This window comes from Helianthus annuus, chromosome 9 (genome assembly GCF_002127325.2).
Source record: "Helianthus annuus cultivar XRQ/B chromosome 9, HanXRQr2.0-SUNRISE, whole genome shotgun sequence".
In the NCBI taxonomy this organism is placed as follows: Eukaryota; Viridiplantae; Streptophyta; class Magnoliopsida; order Asterales; family Asteraceae; genus Helianthus; species Helianthus annuus.
Genome location: NC_035441.2, coordinates 102,385,901 through 102,403,573, shown reverse-complemented (window position 1 = coordinate 102,403,573; position 17,673 = coordinate 102,385,901).

Genomic DNA, 17,673 nt, shown 5'->3' with positions numbered 1-17,673 from the left:
GATCGATGCTCTGATACCAACCTGTCACACCCTGACTTTTGCGGAAGCGTGGTTATTTGGTGTGACTTCTTAATACCATATCGATCAATCATAACAATGCTATATGATAAAAAAAACATGAGATGTTCATCCATTACTTAAAGTTAGAAAATACCACGACATACTTGTCTTGAAAACATTGATACCAAATTAAGTTACAAACCATAACATGTTTAACTGAGTTCATAAAGACTCCACAAAAGACTTTAAATAAAACCTGAGTTTAGAGACATGTATCCCGTCCAGGATTAGGATACACCCCCTAAACTCAACACCCATGGATAACATCTCTTATTTCACGACACAGCTTGAAGACACATGCATGCCCTGCCAGATCCACTAGTTCCCTAAAATACATGTAGTTTAAAAATATCAACAAAAGTTGAGCAAGTTCATGTGCTTGTATAAGTATGTGTAAACCTTTTGTAAACAGTGTATGTATGTATGCCCCGGTATGATTGCAAACAAGGAAAAGATCACCAATGGTTTGCAAGGCCACTGATATGTGTGACGGTGTAGGAAGACTCAAACCTAGCAAAGTTGTACTGGGTTTCCGGCTGGAAGACATAGTCACCACTATGGGCCACCCTAGCCTCATGGGTGTGGGCTCGCTACACCCAAATAGATCTATCACTCATGCCCCTCGGTCCTGATACGAGGATTGATGGTCCCAAGTATCCGCCTACCCTATCACATGATCTATGGTTCTTTCCTAGGCTAATCATACCAATAGTGTTCGTAAGTAATCCCTTTTGTAACATGTATTTCACCCCCATAGTTAATAAAGAAAACAGTTTAAAGAAAAGGGGGACATGAACTCACTGTATTGCGTCTTCAGAACTAGCAACTCAAACCTCCATAGCAAACACGACTACCTACAGTGTACCAACGTCTATTAGACGAACGAGCCGTGCCTTGGCTTAGGGTTTAACGTTTTTGAGTTGCGTTTCTTGTGTTTCCCAATATTATTCCAAGTTATAATTATTTGTTAAAATAAATTATTTTAACTCTAAATTATTTTTCTTTTTGGAATAATTGTTTGACAATATTTTGTATTAATACTTCTCAAGTATTTTCCTTCCCAAGGATGGTGATATTTCATACATGTACTTTTGTATTCTCGAAGTAATATATTTTCAAGTTTAACTTCAGAAAATATATATAATGTATTTGTCAAAAATAATGTATTCCAAGAAAATATATATTTTTCCCAAAAAACATATTTTCACTTCTTGTATCCAAAATAATAGTTACCAAAAATATATTGTAACCGTATTTCCCGGAATATTTCATAAGTTACGTTTTTGTGTTCGGTTTCACAATATTGTGTGTGTCAATTATATTTTATTCCTTGTGATTTTTGGTATTATTTTGGAATTGCAAATTTCATGGTATTTGTTAAGTTATATTATTTTATCCTAAAATAATATAACTATTCCACAAAGTATACAAATATTCACACAAGTGTCTTTAATATAAAATATATATTCTAAATATATACTTATCCATTTTTATTTACAAAAACCAACCTCCAATACTTATATTTTTGTTACAAAAATTATGGCAAGGTTTATGTTGAAAAACATAGTTTAAAATACACTTGTAAATACTTGCTAGAAAATATTTTTCTAAGTGTTTGAATTTTTAGAAAATTTCGCCATAGTTTCCTTTGAAAATGGAGGTGTCCATGCTATTTAGCATATCATTTTCTTTTCAAAAATCATCACACAATAATCAACAACCAACTCTAGACATTAATATACTTATCAAGTGCAAAAATTATACACTTTACATAACAACATGAACTTGATCGTTCACAAAAACGCGTAGTAACTTGGTAAAGTGCTTAGTAGCCTTAGTTACCCTCCAAAATATATTTACTTCTTGGTAAATCTTATTCTTGGAAGTTTTAGATGTTTACAACTTGTAAACATATTCTACAAAAATGTTTATTTATTAGATCATCTTGTTTCAAAAGTATTTCTACACTTATTTTATCACCAAAAATAGTGTAAGTTTAGTAAACACCATGATCTATTAGAAATCATATTTTGAACTTGGTTTTCTTGGAAAATCATTCACAAGTCTTGAATCTATAAGTTTACTAGGTCACTTTTATCATCGTTTTACGAGAAATCATTTTTATTTATCAAGTTCATGTGTTCACTAGAAGATGATCATCATATGTTATTACATGATCATCCTCCCACTTGCTAGATTAAGTGTTTAAACATCATCTAGCAAGCTTCATGTGATGATTAACAACATCATCTCAAGAAATCAACAATCAAACATTATACATACACTAAACAACGTCATTTCAACAAGATTTCATCTTATGTTAAGCTTTATGTTCAAGATTCAAGTGTATGTCTTTTAGTGATCTTATGATTTCAACATAACATATCTTTTAACCACTAAAAATATGAAGTAATAAAGGTTGCCAGAAGCTTACAACTAGCTCAAAGGCTAGGGAAGAAACAATGATGAAGATGGAGTGGATAAAAGGGATAGATGGAGGTCCTTCAAGATCCGTGAGTTCCAAGCTTCGTTAATCACTCTTGAACACCTTGAGATAACCTTGGATTGTATGAATGATGATCGAAAATGGTGATGGTGGGGAGGGGGGTTTCGGCCGTGAGATTTGAGGGAGGAGGGAGTGAGAACTGTTGGGGATAAGTGTGAAGGAGATGGTTACTTATAATCTCATAATCTTTATAGTCCAATGGTTAATATGTCCCTCATAGTACAACCAATGTCTAATCAAATCCCAAGAGAAGATTATGGAAGATTTAGCGAAGATTAGAAAATCTTGAGTGTCGGGGCCATCCCTTTGGGCCGTAAATATCATAGGGGGGGGGGGTTAATTGTAAGTTGATGGTAAAAGTAGGTAATTAGTGGAGGTTAAAGGTAAAGTTTAGTGTTTTATGTGTATCTTGCATTATGTAGCATGTTAAGATGTTCGGGAACCATAACTAGTTCAGAAAACTAAAAACAATGCTTTTACCAATATTTTGGTGTTCCGGGTAATGTCCGGTTGTTCGGTTAGATGCCGATTCGTTAAAGTGCTAAGTTATACCGTATAGTGTCCTTTATGTAACTTTTTGTGGCACTTTTAACTCCCGACACTTAGGAAAGTATACATGACCATTTTGACATATTTTTTGCATGTTACTAGCATGTTAAAATGCTGATTTTTGATGATTAATGCAGAATTCCGCACTTTGAGTGGGTTTTTGGCACTCTCCGGCACTTAAACTATCACCTAGTGATGCAGTTTTATAGTCCTTACTTCCCTACACTCCATACTAGTGTAGTACCTTGTCCCTGGCCCTTACGGGGTCTCAAAACACCGTCTGTCTATGTACCAACGTTGTCAGCGTGTTTCTGAGTTATCCGCTAACTGTGCTTTGTGCATCATGTATGTCACTAAAGTTTGTATGTGATAAATGGTGTGACAATATGAAATGTGATGCACATGTATGTATGATACAGATATCAGAAAGCAGTTTACGTCATCAGTTGTAATTAAGCACAGTCATTAAGCATTAAACAACATTAATTAATTGTATGGATACCTATTATTATGGGGGTCGTCACAGAATCCGCTTTTGAAAAAAATTGGGAATTCGAAATGGCAGTTAAAACCGTTTGGGGTTTTGATCAGGGTTTTATAAAAGTGAAAAGTGAATGCTGACGTGGCAGCGGTTACAAAGATCGGACGGCTAAGAACTGTCCACGTGACAACCTCTGATGAAAATGGACGACTGTTGTTTAGGGAAACCACTGACGGTGAATACCAGTGGATGTCAACAATAAAAATGTGAGCAGTGGCTGGTTTTAACTATCAGTGGATAGCCAACAGTGATTGAAACACTGATGTTGGACTTAAACAGATGTTTGACCTTAAACAGATGTTTGGCCGTAAACAGATGTTTGCCCATAAACAGATGTTTGCCCATAAACAGATGTTTGGCCTTAAACCAAACATCTGTTTAAGGTCAACATCTGTTTGACTATTGGTGAATAACTGTTTGACTTTTGATCAACATCTGTTTGAGTTTTGGTCAACATCTCATTTAGTATTCAACAGAAATTTGAATAACTCAATCAGTGGTTTGAACATCTGTTTGACTTTTGGTCAACAGTTGGATGGAAACCCATATTAGATTGAACAATGTGAATGAATAAACACTGAAGTATCATAAAACTGTGAATGAATATACCCAATTCAAAATTGTTACACATTTTTATAAATCTAACAACCATCATCGAACCTGTAACAAACTCTAAACACTGATACACTAAACGCTGTTACATAAGAAACACTGATAGATAAATACTGTAGGATCGTGAGACGACCTAACGAGTCGATCAGAAGAGTGCTCAGACTGAATCAGAGGCGGAATTCATTAATTCAGTCTTTGTTTAGCTTGATTTCACTATTAACTACTGACTGTATTGATTAAATCACAATTACAAGTAGTTCTTCACACCGGCAGCACCTCGGTATGGAATTCGTACCACAGTTATGTGATTTCGCTCTTGGGACCCTTTATATAGTGATGATGATTTCGCTTTTATGTACATGTACATATAAGCGAAATCACCATGTGTACATATAAGCGAAATCCCTATGTACCCTATGAGCGAAATCACCAACCTAATTACATACATTCTCCAGTTTTCTCGTAAAACGAGCCCTAATCTATACAATGCAATGTAAGACTCGATCCAAGACGAAGTCGACAGATGTAGTGCACCAACAAACTCCCCCTCAGATGTTGACAAGTCGTTCATCGAGTCTTTGACAACTTCATGTCTTCACTTCTTCAGTCTTGATCAGTCTCTGGGCTTCTCTCTCTCTCTATCTAAGACTCGAACGAAGATGAAGTCGACAGACAACTGCACCAACAGACTCCCCCTTGAATGTTGACGGAATCTTCAGTGAGAGTCTTCAACATGATGACTCTTCGATCTTGATCGGTCTTCTTCAGGAACTCTTCCTGGAATCATGTATCCGGATCTTTCTCTGGTTCTAACTTTCGTCAGACTCCCCCTTGCATCAAGCTGGGATCGCTATCTGGAATTTTGTTATCACCTTTGAAATAAAATCCTGGCTTTTTCAGTTTAAGCTCTTCTCAGGTTCTGAATCGCATCCTGGCCTTCCGAAGCAACAGGATCAGAAACCTACACAACTCAAACACACAATTATAACAAACAATATTGTGATTCAACTAAATGAATCCACTAAACATTTGAGAACTTTTTTCACATTTAAAATTTATCAAAACTTCGAAACATTTCAAAATCTGATTCAACTTAATGAATCATCAAAAACATTTCAAACCAATTAACCAAACTATCCGTTCATCACGTTTTGCCTTTGAGATTTTGAATATCAGTTTTCCAACATCAGTTGTCGAAAATCTTTTTGGATTTTTCTTACTATGATACATAAATGCAATAACAGAAATTAATTGCAGAAATAAAATATGTACAAACATATTTTTGTGAGTTTGCAAAAGAGAATCATATCATATTTAGACACATCACAAGCACCGTTAAGCTTTTAATCGTTTTAAGTTCTAAAGGATTCATGTTGATTGACGATATATTTGTCCTCTTAAACTCAATCTAAAAACTTTCGAAATGCTTACCGATACGTTTAAGTTATATTAATTTTGCACTAAGTTCTTATGGACCCCACAATCTTAGCATATCCCCTCATCATGCAATACACTGACTCAAGTAATGCCTTTAAACTTTGATCAACTGTGATTTGTGCGAAAAACAAAGCAGAATGTTTAAACATTAACAATCAGGTCGATACTTCCGTATACGCAGAGAAAGTCCAATGTTTAAACAAAATAAGAAAAATAAAACAAGTTGAAGTTGTTTAGGCTTTAACCACCAGGTCGATACTCCCGTATACGCAGAGGTGATCCAAAGCTTAAACGAAATACCAAAGAAAATAAAGCAGAACGTTTAGGAAATAACATCCAGGTCGATACTCACGTATACGCAGAGGATGTCCAATGCTTAAACAAAATAAAGAAATAAAACAAGTTTAAATCTTTGCAAAATGAAATGCACAATCACAGTGTCATTTTTAGTGAAGTTATGAAAATTCACACACTTAACCAGTTTTTATGCTTTTGGCATTCAGTGATTAGTGAGCAGGCACACAATCAAGAAGGACAAAACTAAGGGTGAGTGGGGCACTCCCCTAAGAGGGGAGTCCCCTCTCTTACGCACACCCAATCAGGTTATGCCACGTCAACTCCCCTCTTAAACTCCCTCACACCCCAATTTGATGGCGGCACTCCCCTCTTAGGTGACTTGTTTTTTTATTAAAAAAAAAAATTTCATTGGTTGATTGAATGGGGGGCCCACCTTCTCTCTCCTCCCCTCTTCGGTGCCGGCTCCCCTATTTTGGTCCCCGATTGAATGGCGGCACCGCCCCTCTTCGGCGGATTTGGTCCCCGCATGGGGTCACCGAAGGTGCCCCCCTCACCCTAAGTACTATGTTTTGATCATGTTTTCCACTAGAACTAAGCTTTTTCATTTAGGTTTGTATCGTTATCGCAAATCTACTAGTCTAGCTGAGCCTATCATCACATCTTTAGTGAGACCGTTTATCACTTTTAGACTTTACATATCTTTAGCATGCTGTAATAGTCCACTGATTTTCTATCATTTCCTCTTGTTTCAGCAAAACTCATTTTTAAATTTTTCAATGTTTTTGACATTTTCAAATTTTCTAATTTCTAAATTTTCTAATTTTTTTTTAAATTTTTCTCCCCCTAAAATCAAAATATGTCTCAATTTTGATTTTCTGGTCAAATTTGAAACAAACTGTACAAACTTGACAACTTGATGAGAATCACTTCAATTCTCTATCCACCTGGCATAAACAATCAGAACTCCCCCTGTTAACAAACTATTTTCCCATTAAGATTTCAAAACACTTAAGTTTGTTTTAATCAAAATGGTTTTTCCGGAAAAATTAGTTTGTTTACCAAACATTTGTAGGTTCGGGGTCACTTCATCACATTGTTTTCTTCATACACATGACAGATTTTACAATTTCAGTTTTAAATCTCTAACCACCACTTGTAGAAAATCAAGTACAACTTAATGTCCCTGATTTACCACATGTAAGACGAAAGATCACCAAAGTGAAATTTCTCAAGAAATGTGCCGATTCCTACTCCTCAATTACCAACCTGGGAGTTCCGGTAAGTCAGGCTTTTCTATTTGAACAGATTCACCCATGCCTGACGATCCTTGGGTGATTTTGAATTCTTGTTCAACAATGGTGGAAAATTTGCATCATCCATTGTTAAACCTGAATTCTCCATTTTTACCTCAACCAATGGCTCCTCTGGCTTTGACGAACCAGAATCATTGCCTGCACATGGCTTGTCTGACTTTGATCTGTCAGATTCATCGCCAGAAGGTGGCTTATCTGACTTTAACACGTCAGATTCATCGCCGACCATTTTCTTCTTCTTCTTTTCTTCTTTCATCCTCAGATTTGTATCTGATGAATTCGTCTTGCTTGACTTTGCAATCAAGGAAGTCGATTCATCAGAACTCTTATTCTTACCAACGGATGAACCTGAGGACAAGATCTTCTCGAGATACTCTCTCGCCTTCTTCCTCTTCTTCCTCAGTCTGTCTTTCTGCCCCTGTGAATGTTTAACTTTCTTTTCTTGAATTGTCTGTTCTTGAACTTTAGGTTTTAGAACCTTCTGTTTATAGGGCTTTATATTGACTGGAATCTTTACCAATTTTTGAGATTTTGCCCTCAATCTGTCATTCGATCTCCTTGGGCAATCTCTGGCAATGTGACATCTGATGTTGCAGTTAAAGCATCTTCTCGTCTCATAATTCCAACTTTGGCAGTTAACAACAATGTGTCCTTGATAACCGCGTCGGTAACACACTCTGTTATCGTACCATGTACCACCTTCACACCAAACGCTCAGATCATAGCATTGTTTGGCTTGGTGATATTCCTTCCTCATGTTTGTTGGATTTGGCTTTTGAGCATTGTGGTCCGACCTGCACCACTTATTGCCAATAATTTTTGAGTTTTCATTTTTTACTTTTTGTAATTTTTGATTTTGATTGGATGATCGATCTGATGAGCTGTTATTCTCTTTTTGAACATTTTTCAAATTTTTACCCTTTTGTTTTTGTTCCACTTTCTTCTTCAAAGGTTTTTGCTTAGAGCATTCTCCCTTTTCAGTCGATTGTAGAATAGTTTTCTGAAATTTTTCTTTTAATTTCAAAAACAATTTTTGTTTTTCAATTTTATCATTTTCATCATCAGATTTCTCATCACAATCTTCAACTTTGACATTGTCAAAGTTTGTGACATTGTCACTTATTGGAACATAATTGATCGGTTTTGGACAGGGAAAATTCAAACTATCTAATAAAATCACAAAACCTTTCAATTTCTTTTCAAGTTCATCAATCTTATTTCTTGAATTTTCAGCTTCATTTTCAAGCTGAGATATTCTTTCAAGATGAGACTTGATTGATTTTTCATTCTCATTCTTCATGTTTTCAAGAACAGACTTTTCATTTTCCAAAACTTTTATCTGTTCTTGAAATTTTGTTTCATTTGCTTTCAGATTCTTGTTCTCAAGCTTTATCCAGAAATCTTCATTTTCTGATTTTGACTCCTTTTCTTCTAACTCTTTGATTTTCTTTCGAGCACATTCACCTTCTTTTTCAAGTCTAATAATTTTCTAAAGATGAGAATTTATCATTTTTTGCTTTTTGATGTTGTTTTGACTAAAAACATTTCTCCCATCTTCAAGAATTTTTATTTGACTTTGAAATTCTTTTTCCATTTTTAATTTTTCATTTTCAAAAGTTTTGATTTTATCTTCATAGAATTTTCCATTTTCTTTCAATTTCTTGTTTTCTGATGTCAAACTGTTCAAATTATTTAACAGTTTGTCATTTTCAACTTTCAGTTTCTCACAGATTCCCTGAAACATAAGAATCTGTTTAATATCAGCTTGCTTCTCATCTTTCAACTTCTTGACTTCCAAAGTCAAACTTTCCGCATCTTTCAAGAGTTTGCCATTGCCAGTCTTAAGGTTGTCACATTTGTAACACACTGATCCAGAATTTGAGGATTCGTTATTCACAGATTCTTCATTCTTTGACATTTCCTTTGTGTCTGTCTTGTATGTTCCTGCCCAAACAATTTTAACAAAATTAAGAGGATTTAAATTTGTATCAATGTAACGTCCCCTTATAAAATCATATTTCATGTTTTGTTTTGCAGCAAAACACATACATATTCTCCTATCAATTTCAGTAATTACATCCAAATTGATTTTATCTAGATTTCCCAAATTCAATTTATCTAGATTCTCTTTGATTTTATTCATCAATATTTTCTTCTTATCAGAATTTTCATAACTATGTTTTTGAAGTTTATTGATGAAATCAGATGGATGTAATTTTGAAAATTTAGGCTCTTGTTTTAATTTCTTTAAAACATCATCCCATTCGGCTGGTAAAGCATCTGCAAACTTTGATATCTTTTCAGTATCTGTCAATTTTATTCCAAACGATTTTAACTTGTCCATCAAGTAATCAAATCTCCTTTCCATCTCTTTCACGGTCTCATCCTTTTGACATGCAAACCTTCCAAGTCTAAGAATCCAAATCTTCTTATCATCTTGTTCATATATGCTCATTTGGTACCAACCATATCTATTTAACCTTTCAATAAACTCATTCTTCTTTTCATCAAACATTTCTGCCATATTTCAAATAATCCCGACAAATTTCAAACACAAGCAAAATCCCAATGTACTTTGGAGCGAAATCACCTATTTCAGTCTTAAAAGCGAAATCCCAATAAGACACAAAAGCGAAATCTAATTCATCAGTGACACATAAGTGAAATTAGGGTTTTGTGCACCAAGAGCGAAATCAGATCATGTCCAAATGAGCGAAACCTGAAAGTGTCAACTTGAGCGAAACCTCAAGAGCGAAATCAGGAGTCTGGGTGGTTCTATGAGCGAAATCAGGTGTATTGGGGAGACATATGAGCGAAATCAGGTTTCTGAATGATCTTAAGAGCGAAATCAGATGGTCCAAAAAAGCAAAATCATAGAATGTCCGTAAAAGCGAAATCACTTCGCACATCAATTTGGTCCATTTTTACTCCGAATTTCAGCCTCAAACTTTCAAGGGTTTGTCTATGTCCAATTATACACAATCTGTGAAATTTTGAGTGAATTTTGACCGTTAAAACTCGGTCTGATGATGAAAGAAGGTGTAGAAATCAGAATTTTCCAGCGAAAAATGAACTCAACGGTAAGAACTCTTCCTCCTGAGCTCTGATACCACTTGTAGGATCGTGAGACGACCTAACGAGTCGATCAGAAGAGTGCTCAGACTGAATCAGAGGCGGAATTCATTGATTCAGTCTTTGTTTAGCTTGATTTCACTATTAACTACTGATTGTATTGATTAAATCACAATTATAAGTAGTTCTTCACACCGGCAGCACCTCGGTATGGAATTCGTACCACAGTTATGTGATTTCGCTCTTGGGACCCTTTATATAGTGATGATGATTTCGCTTTTATGTACATGTACATATAAGCGAAATCACCATGTGTACATATAAGCTAAATCCCTATGTACCCTATGAGCGAAATCACCAACCTAATTACATACATTCTCTAGTTTTCTCGTAAAACGAGCCCTAATCTATACAATGCAATGTAAGACTCGATCCAAGACGAAGTCGACAGATGTAGTGCACCAACAAATACTGATGTTGAATCCGCTGTAGATGCTGAACCACTGCTGTTACTGACCAGTGGTTTTACTTTGGTTGATCAGACAATAGGTACATCAGTGCTTGTCTTTAACAGGGCTTTGTCTTCAATAGTGGACAAGCCTCATCAGTCTTTAAGTCCATCGGTCTTTATAAGGAGCAGTGGTTAGTTATAACAGTCTTTAGCATGATCAGCTATTATAACCACTCCATAACCCTTTGAGAGGAAGCAAATGTCGGTCTATTCAATTGAGAGGAATCATTGCATTACATCCCTGTTGAAAAACAGAATCGATAAATTTAGCGAAAATGGGGTTGAAAGATGATAACCCAATAGTGGAGGATCTCATTCTACAGCTTCGAAAATGAGGAAACCTTTGCATTTAAGGTTTGTTTTTTATTTTGATTAACTATTGATGATGTTGAGAGTTTTTATTGACACTGACATTTTAGAATATGTTAAGATGCATGTTGAGATTATTAAAATAAACTATTACATAGAAAAATAGAAATTTAATGAAATATTTATAACTATTACACGCTAGAGTTAACACTTGTTAGGATTTCATAGACTCTGGCCTTTCTCCATGTGATTTCATGCTCTCTTTTGTTTTTCAGGTCAGTTAGAATGTTGCAGATTTTCTGATCTTGTTTTAGAAGTTGTGTGAGAAACTCTTCTGCATTCTTCTGGAAATCTGATGGAGGAGAGTGGAGGACTTCATCAAGCAATGCTATGCTGTTCCAGGTTTTCTTGTAATTAGTGTCATTGATTATGTCAACTTTACTGTTTAGTTCTTCGTCTGTTCTTTTTTCTTTGAGTGACCACATCGAGAATTGGGTTTTAACATCGCTAGTGTCTGACCAGTGGTAGAAGCTGAAGTTTGCCATGTAGATTTTTGTTGGATTTTCTGATGCGGAACAATCTTTCACAGACAGTGATTTGTAGGACAATTTGTTGATATTTTGAATCAAAATAATTATCGGTCTTTTATAGAGTTTAAAAACGCGTCTACATGGTAAATGAAGAGGTTAATTGTAATTATGATAATCTGCTTTTGTTCTTTGAACTTCGAAAATTTGTCCCTTGGGTTTCTTGGTATTTAATTTTAAAGTTTTCCCATAAAAGTTGGGGTTTGAAAAGATTTTGCATTAAAAGACTGCTGTTTTGAAATATACATTAATGTTTATATTAAATCTACACGTTTTGATTGATTAAGTCTATAAACTCATAGCCACTTCACCTGTTTTTCATCACGATTTCCTACGAAGATATCATACTTTCAGGAAAGTCGAGTAATATAGTTTATTGAAATGGTGTCATTCACTTCTGTAAAATCAGATGATTTAAAGCAGCGTTTTGTCAAGCATATAGAGGAACAGGTGTATGAAGATAGGGCTACTCTTCAAGAGCTGAAGAGATGTTTTGATGGATTGCAAGTTGGCCTGTTCACAAGAGAGCAGGGGTCCAGAAATCTTATGTGGATGCCTTCAACTTCCGTTCATGAGCTTTGTGTTGTCAGCAATATAGAGTGCGGTGATAGAGACGTGGAGTTCATGGCGATGCTACGATGCTGAAGGACATACATCGAGAGGTTCAGCAATTGATGGAGTTGAAGCTAACCTTTTTTAATTCTTACGGTTATTGTTAGATTTAAAAGTTTAGTTGTTTATTATGTTATGTAATAATTGGACTTTTAATGGCATGAATAAATTTTAATCTTATGAATCTATGTTGCGTTTGTAGGAAAAAAAGAGAGAGAACGTCAATTTTAAATTACTATTTTGCATATTTTGAATTTCAAAAGTTATTGATATCATCAATAATTACTGATTTGATTTGAAAGCAATTGTCATCATGACTTTTCTAATTTTTATTTTAACTTTAATTAAGAGAAAAAAACCGTCAATTTGAAATTCTCATTTTGCATATTTTCAATGTCCAAAGCTCAAGAAATTAGCATTAATTACTGATTTGATATGCAACAAAACATCATCAACAGTTTTTTTTATTTTTTATTTTAACTTTAATTTTTATCACCAAAACAATATTGGAGGAACTCTGATCTCATTGGAATGTATCGATTAGGTAAAATGGTAATTTCATTGTAATTCTAGTTTTCATTTGATAATTTCATTCTATAATTAATTAACCACATCAACAATAAAAATGTGAGCAGTGGATGTTTTTTAGGAAAACCAATGATGGTCAATATCAGTGGATGTCAACAATAAAAATGTGAGTAGTGACTATTTTTTAACTATCAGTGGATAGCCAACAGTGATTGAAACGCTGATGTTTGGTCACTCAGTGGTCAACATAAAGAATGAAGAAACAGAGGTTGTCTTTCAGCAGTGGATAACATTTAACAATCAGATGTTTGAACCAAAATAGTGGTTGTAACTGACTTTTAAGGATTAATGAAAACTATCATTTTTAACTATTTTGAAGATGTTTAACCTTAAACAGATGTTTCGCCTTCTATATCAGTTGTTTGGACTTAAACAAATATTTGACCTTAAACAGATGTTTGGACATAAACAGATGTTTGGCCTTAAACAAATGTTTGACCTTAAACAGAAGTTTGCCCATAAACATCTATTTGTAAAAAAAGACCAATTTCAAGAATACTATACCCAAACAATCAAAATGAGGAGCTTAATAATCATCCAAGTGTACTTCATTTTTATTTAGTAGTATAAAGATCAAACCACTATTCTATTTATAGTACAGATCAAACCACTGAGGTGATGTGATAAATATTGTTACATATAAACACTGAAGTGATATGACATATAACAATCTAACAGAGTATAAAACACTGATGTGATAAATACTGTTACATATAAACACTGTTAACATAAAGAAAGGTAGAATATCTACTGTTGATGCTGAACCACTGTTGTTGTTGGGCAGTGGTTCACCTTTGGGTTTGTCTAGGGTTTGTCTCGAGAGATAAACTCTAGCGTTGTGTTGAGAGATTGTATATACATAACATGCAATTAAGCGAATCAACATGGGGAACAGTCAATCATGGAACCAACATAATTTTCATCATAAACACTGAAGTATCATAAAACTATGAATGAATATACCCAATCCGAAATTGTTAGACATTTTCATAAATCTAACAACCATCATCGAACCGCTGTAAAAAAATCTAAACACTGCTACACTTAACACTGTTGCATAATAAACACTGATACATAAATACTAAAGTTGAATCCGCTGTAAATACTAAAGTGGTTTTCCTTTGGTTGATCAGGCTTTAGGTACATAAGTGCTTGTCTTTAACAGGGCTTTGTCTTCAACAGTGGACATGCCTCATCAGTCTTTAAGTCCATCAGTCTTTATAAGGAGCAGTGGTTAGTTATAACAGTCCTTAGCATGATCAGCTGTTATAACCACTCCATAACCCTTTGAGAGGAAGCAAGTGTCGGTCTATTTAACTAAGAGGAATGATTGCATTACATCCCTGTTGAAAAACAGAATCGACAAATTTAGGGAAAATGGGGTTGAAAGATGATAAGCCAACAGTGGAGGATCTCATTCTACACCTTCGATAAATTCAGGGGTATTCTCAAATAATGGTTCCTAGATGCTTCCAAAGAAGCAGCACTTTGGACATTTGCCGATCTTCAAACATCTATTATCTATTATCTAGTATCTATTATCTATTATCTATTATATATAATCAATGAAAGTTATTTGAGCCACGTGGAGCAATCAACTTTCATTTATTATAGATAATAGATAATAGATGTTTGAAGACCGAAAAATGTCCAAAGTGCTGCTTCTTTGGAAGCATCTAGGAAGCATTAGTTGAGAATACCCCCGAATTTATCGAAGCTGTAGATTGAGATCGTCCACTGTTGGCTTATCATCTTTCAACCTCATTTTCCCTAAATTTATCGATTCTGTTTTTCAACAGGAATATAATGCAATTATTACCTTATTTAAGATACCTTCAACTGCATCTTCTGATAAATCAACATTCATTTCACTCAAAAGATACCTTCAACTGCATCTTCAATCATGAACTATTTAATGAAACGGATGAAATCATCCAAAAATACCCAAAATAAAACTAATTCAACCATCTAACCATACAATACTTGCCGAAACCATAACTGGTCAGATTTATGTGCGGCTCTTAACTACTTTTTGTAGAATGTGTACATCTAACAAATAATCAAAGAACAAAGAAACAAACCAGTAAACTTGTTGGGCAATTAAAAGTAAAAGGATATCATACGCAATCTTCAAGTAATTAGAATGGCCATTTTTACCTTATTTCACAAATTTCATAATATGAAAATAAGTAAACATAAAAAAATGAAACCAAACACCTGATATTTGTCGTTCGAATCTTTGAGTTGGTCCTCATAGTCCTACAACCTTTCCAAGTCGTTGGAGTCGATCGGTGATGTCAACAGCCAAATATAAAACAAACCCTAACCTAAAACTCAAGATGGAAAAATGAAAAAATATATTTAAAACTAAACTTAAACCTAAAATCCATTACAGCATAACCATTCAATCGACGTCAAAATCATATAAAAGTCTAAAAATAAAATGAAAATTAGATAAGTGAACATCAAAATTGAACAGCAAACCTGGCCAAAAATTAACCAAGAGAACTGCAGGCTGCAGAGCCGACAACCTCCGATCATCTCCGTCATCAAGTTCCCAGTGGAACCCTAGCCAAAGCACAACCATAGGTAAAGACGCATGAAGATCGAATGACTGAACAATGAAAACAAATATTGACACTTATAGAACGAAAGTTATTGATAATCTAACCTTGATTCGGAGCGTTGATCTGAACATCGATTGGAATAGAGCAGAACGAGAGAGAAAGTGGGGAAGCCCTAAATGAGTAAATGAGAGATGAGATAGATAAAAGAGGGGAGTGGTACTGTTGGGCGGGAAAAGGGAAAAAAAGTAGCCCTCATCTACTAACACGTGGCCCAAATAACTTTCATTTATTATATATAATAGATTATGGTGCTGTTTGTTTTTGCATACATAAATTGTCTGCAAGTTGATTTCATCTGTTTTCATGTTTGCAACTGAAGATGTGGTCTAAAGCTCTTCAAGCTGAAAATATAAGACTGTTCGTTTTTATAAATTGATACCGTCTGTACAAACTACATGAACTTTGTTTTATTTTCCAAATCAAAACATCCTAAACCAATTACCTCCAAAATGTTTTAAGTTCAGAACATCGTAAACCAATTACCTCCTCTCTGCCTTCTCTCTTGATCCGATCACCAGAGCCGGTTCCAGCCGGCACTTCGGCGCCTTTTTCCGGCAAACACACCTACCCGCAAAACACCCTTTTTCTTCCCTATAACACAAATTTAATGAAACCCAAATGCTACTGATTCATAGAAAGTTGAACACGAAACACCTGGAGTGCTTTAAAAAAAATTGTGACAAAACATCAAACACCTGGAGTGCACTTATGTCTGCAAAACACCCTCCTTCTTCCCGCGACCTCAACAAATATAACTGTGCTTGCTGCAGTTAATGTTAACCCAACACCACCAGCTTTGATTGAAAGCTAGACATATTAATGAATAAATAAACCCATTTTCTTTCTCACAAACATATATGTACATTGAAGGTGGAATATAGAGGAGAAAATTCAATACCACTGCAGCTTTGATATTATCTTTTTCCTGAAAAACATTAACCAAGGATTTCCTTGATTAAAACTCTAGGTGTTTCGTGTTCAACACACCCACCTGCAAAACACCCTCCTTCTTCCCGCGACGGTGGTGGGGGCCGACTGAGGCGACGGCCGACGCCAGTGACCTTACGGCAGTGGTGATGGTCCAGTTTGGGTTCAAATTTGAGTTCAGAACGTATATGAGGGAGGAGGGTTTTTGTGAAGATGTTAGAAGAAAGGGTGTCATAGCTTTTTTTTTAAACTGAAAGAGCCATTTTCAGATCTGTTTAAAAGAAAAAAAACAAACAGTCTTCAAGGGTAACATCTGTGGGCCTGTAGACATCAGCTCCATTGAAGATGTTTCAAGAAAAAACAAACACCCCCTATGTCTAGATTGCTCAATTGCTCATCGGTTCGGTTCAACCTTTTTTAAAGTTGAAATTCTTACATGCGTAGTTCGATTGGTTTCTAAGAAATAACAACGTTCAGTATTAACAGTTTTAAGTAACAAGTTAAGATACTATATATTTTATTTTTTTAATAAAGTTGGGTCCTAAGACTAATGTTAAACTTTTCTGTTAAATATCTTTTCATAACCATAAGAACCATTTATGTAATTAACTAGATTTAAAATAAAAAAACAATAGCTTCCTAAAATCAAAATTAAAACAACACTAGCCGATAATGGAGGTTCTCTGATCGATTTAACTCAATTTAATTGGTTCAAGAACTTAAGGCTATGGAAGTTCTCTAATCGAGTGTAGAGTTGTTCACGAGCCGAGTCGAACCGAGCGGACCTTTGCTTGTGCTTGGCTCGTTTACAAACAGAACTGAGCGGAGCAACTCATTTAAAACCGAGCCTCAAATCAAGCGAGCAGATTCTGAGCAGTAAATATTCCGAGCCAGCGTCGAGCGAAGTTCGAGCTATATGGACAACCGTGTCGAGCGATTTAAATTTGTTGAGAGAGATAGTGACAATGTTGGGTCTCAAACTTTTATGTCTTTAAAAAACAGGCATATTTCAGGGTATATATATTTCTTATGAATTACAATGTTGTGCCTGATGAGGCGATGATCATATTGCACGAACAATGACGTTGAGAGCCGGAGACGATCGACTTAAGGTAACAGCATGAA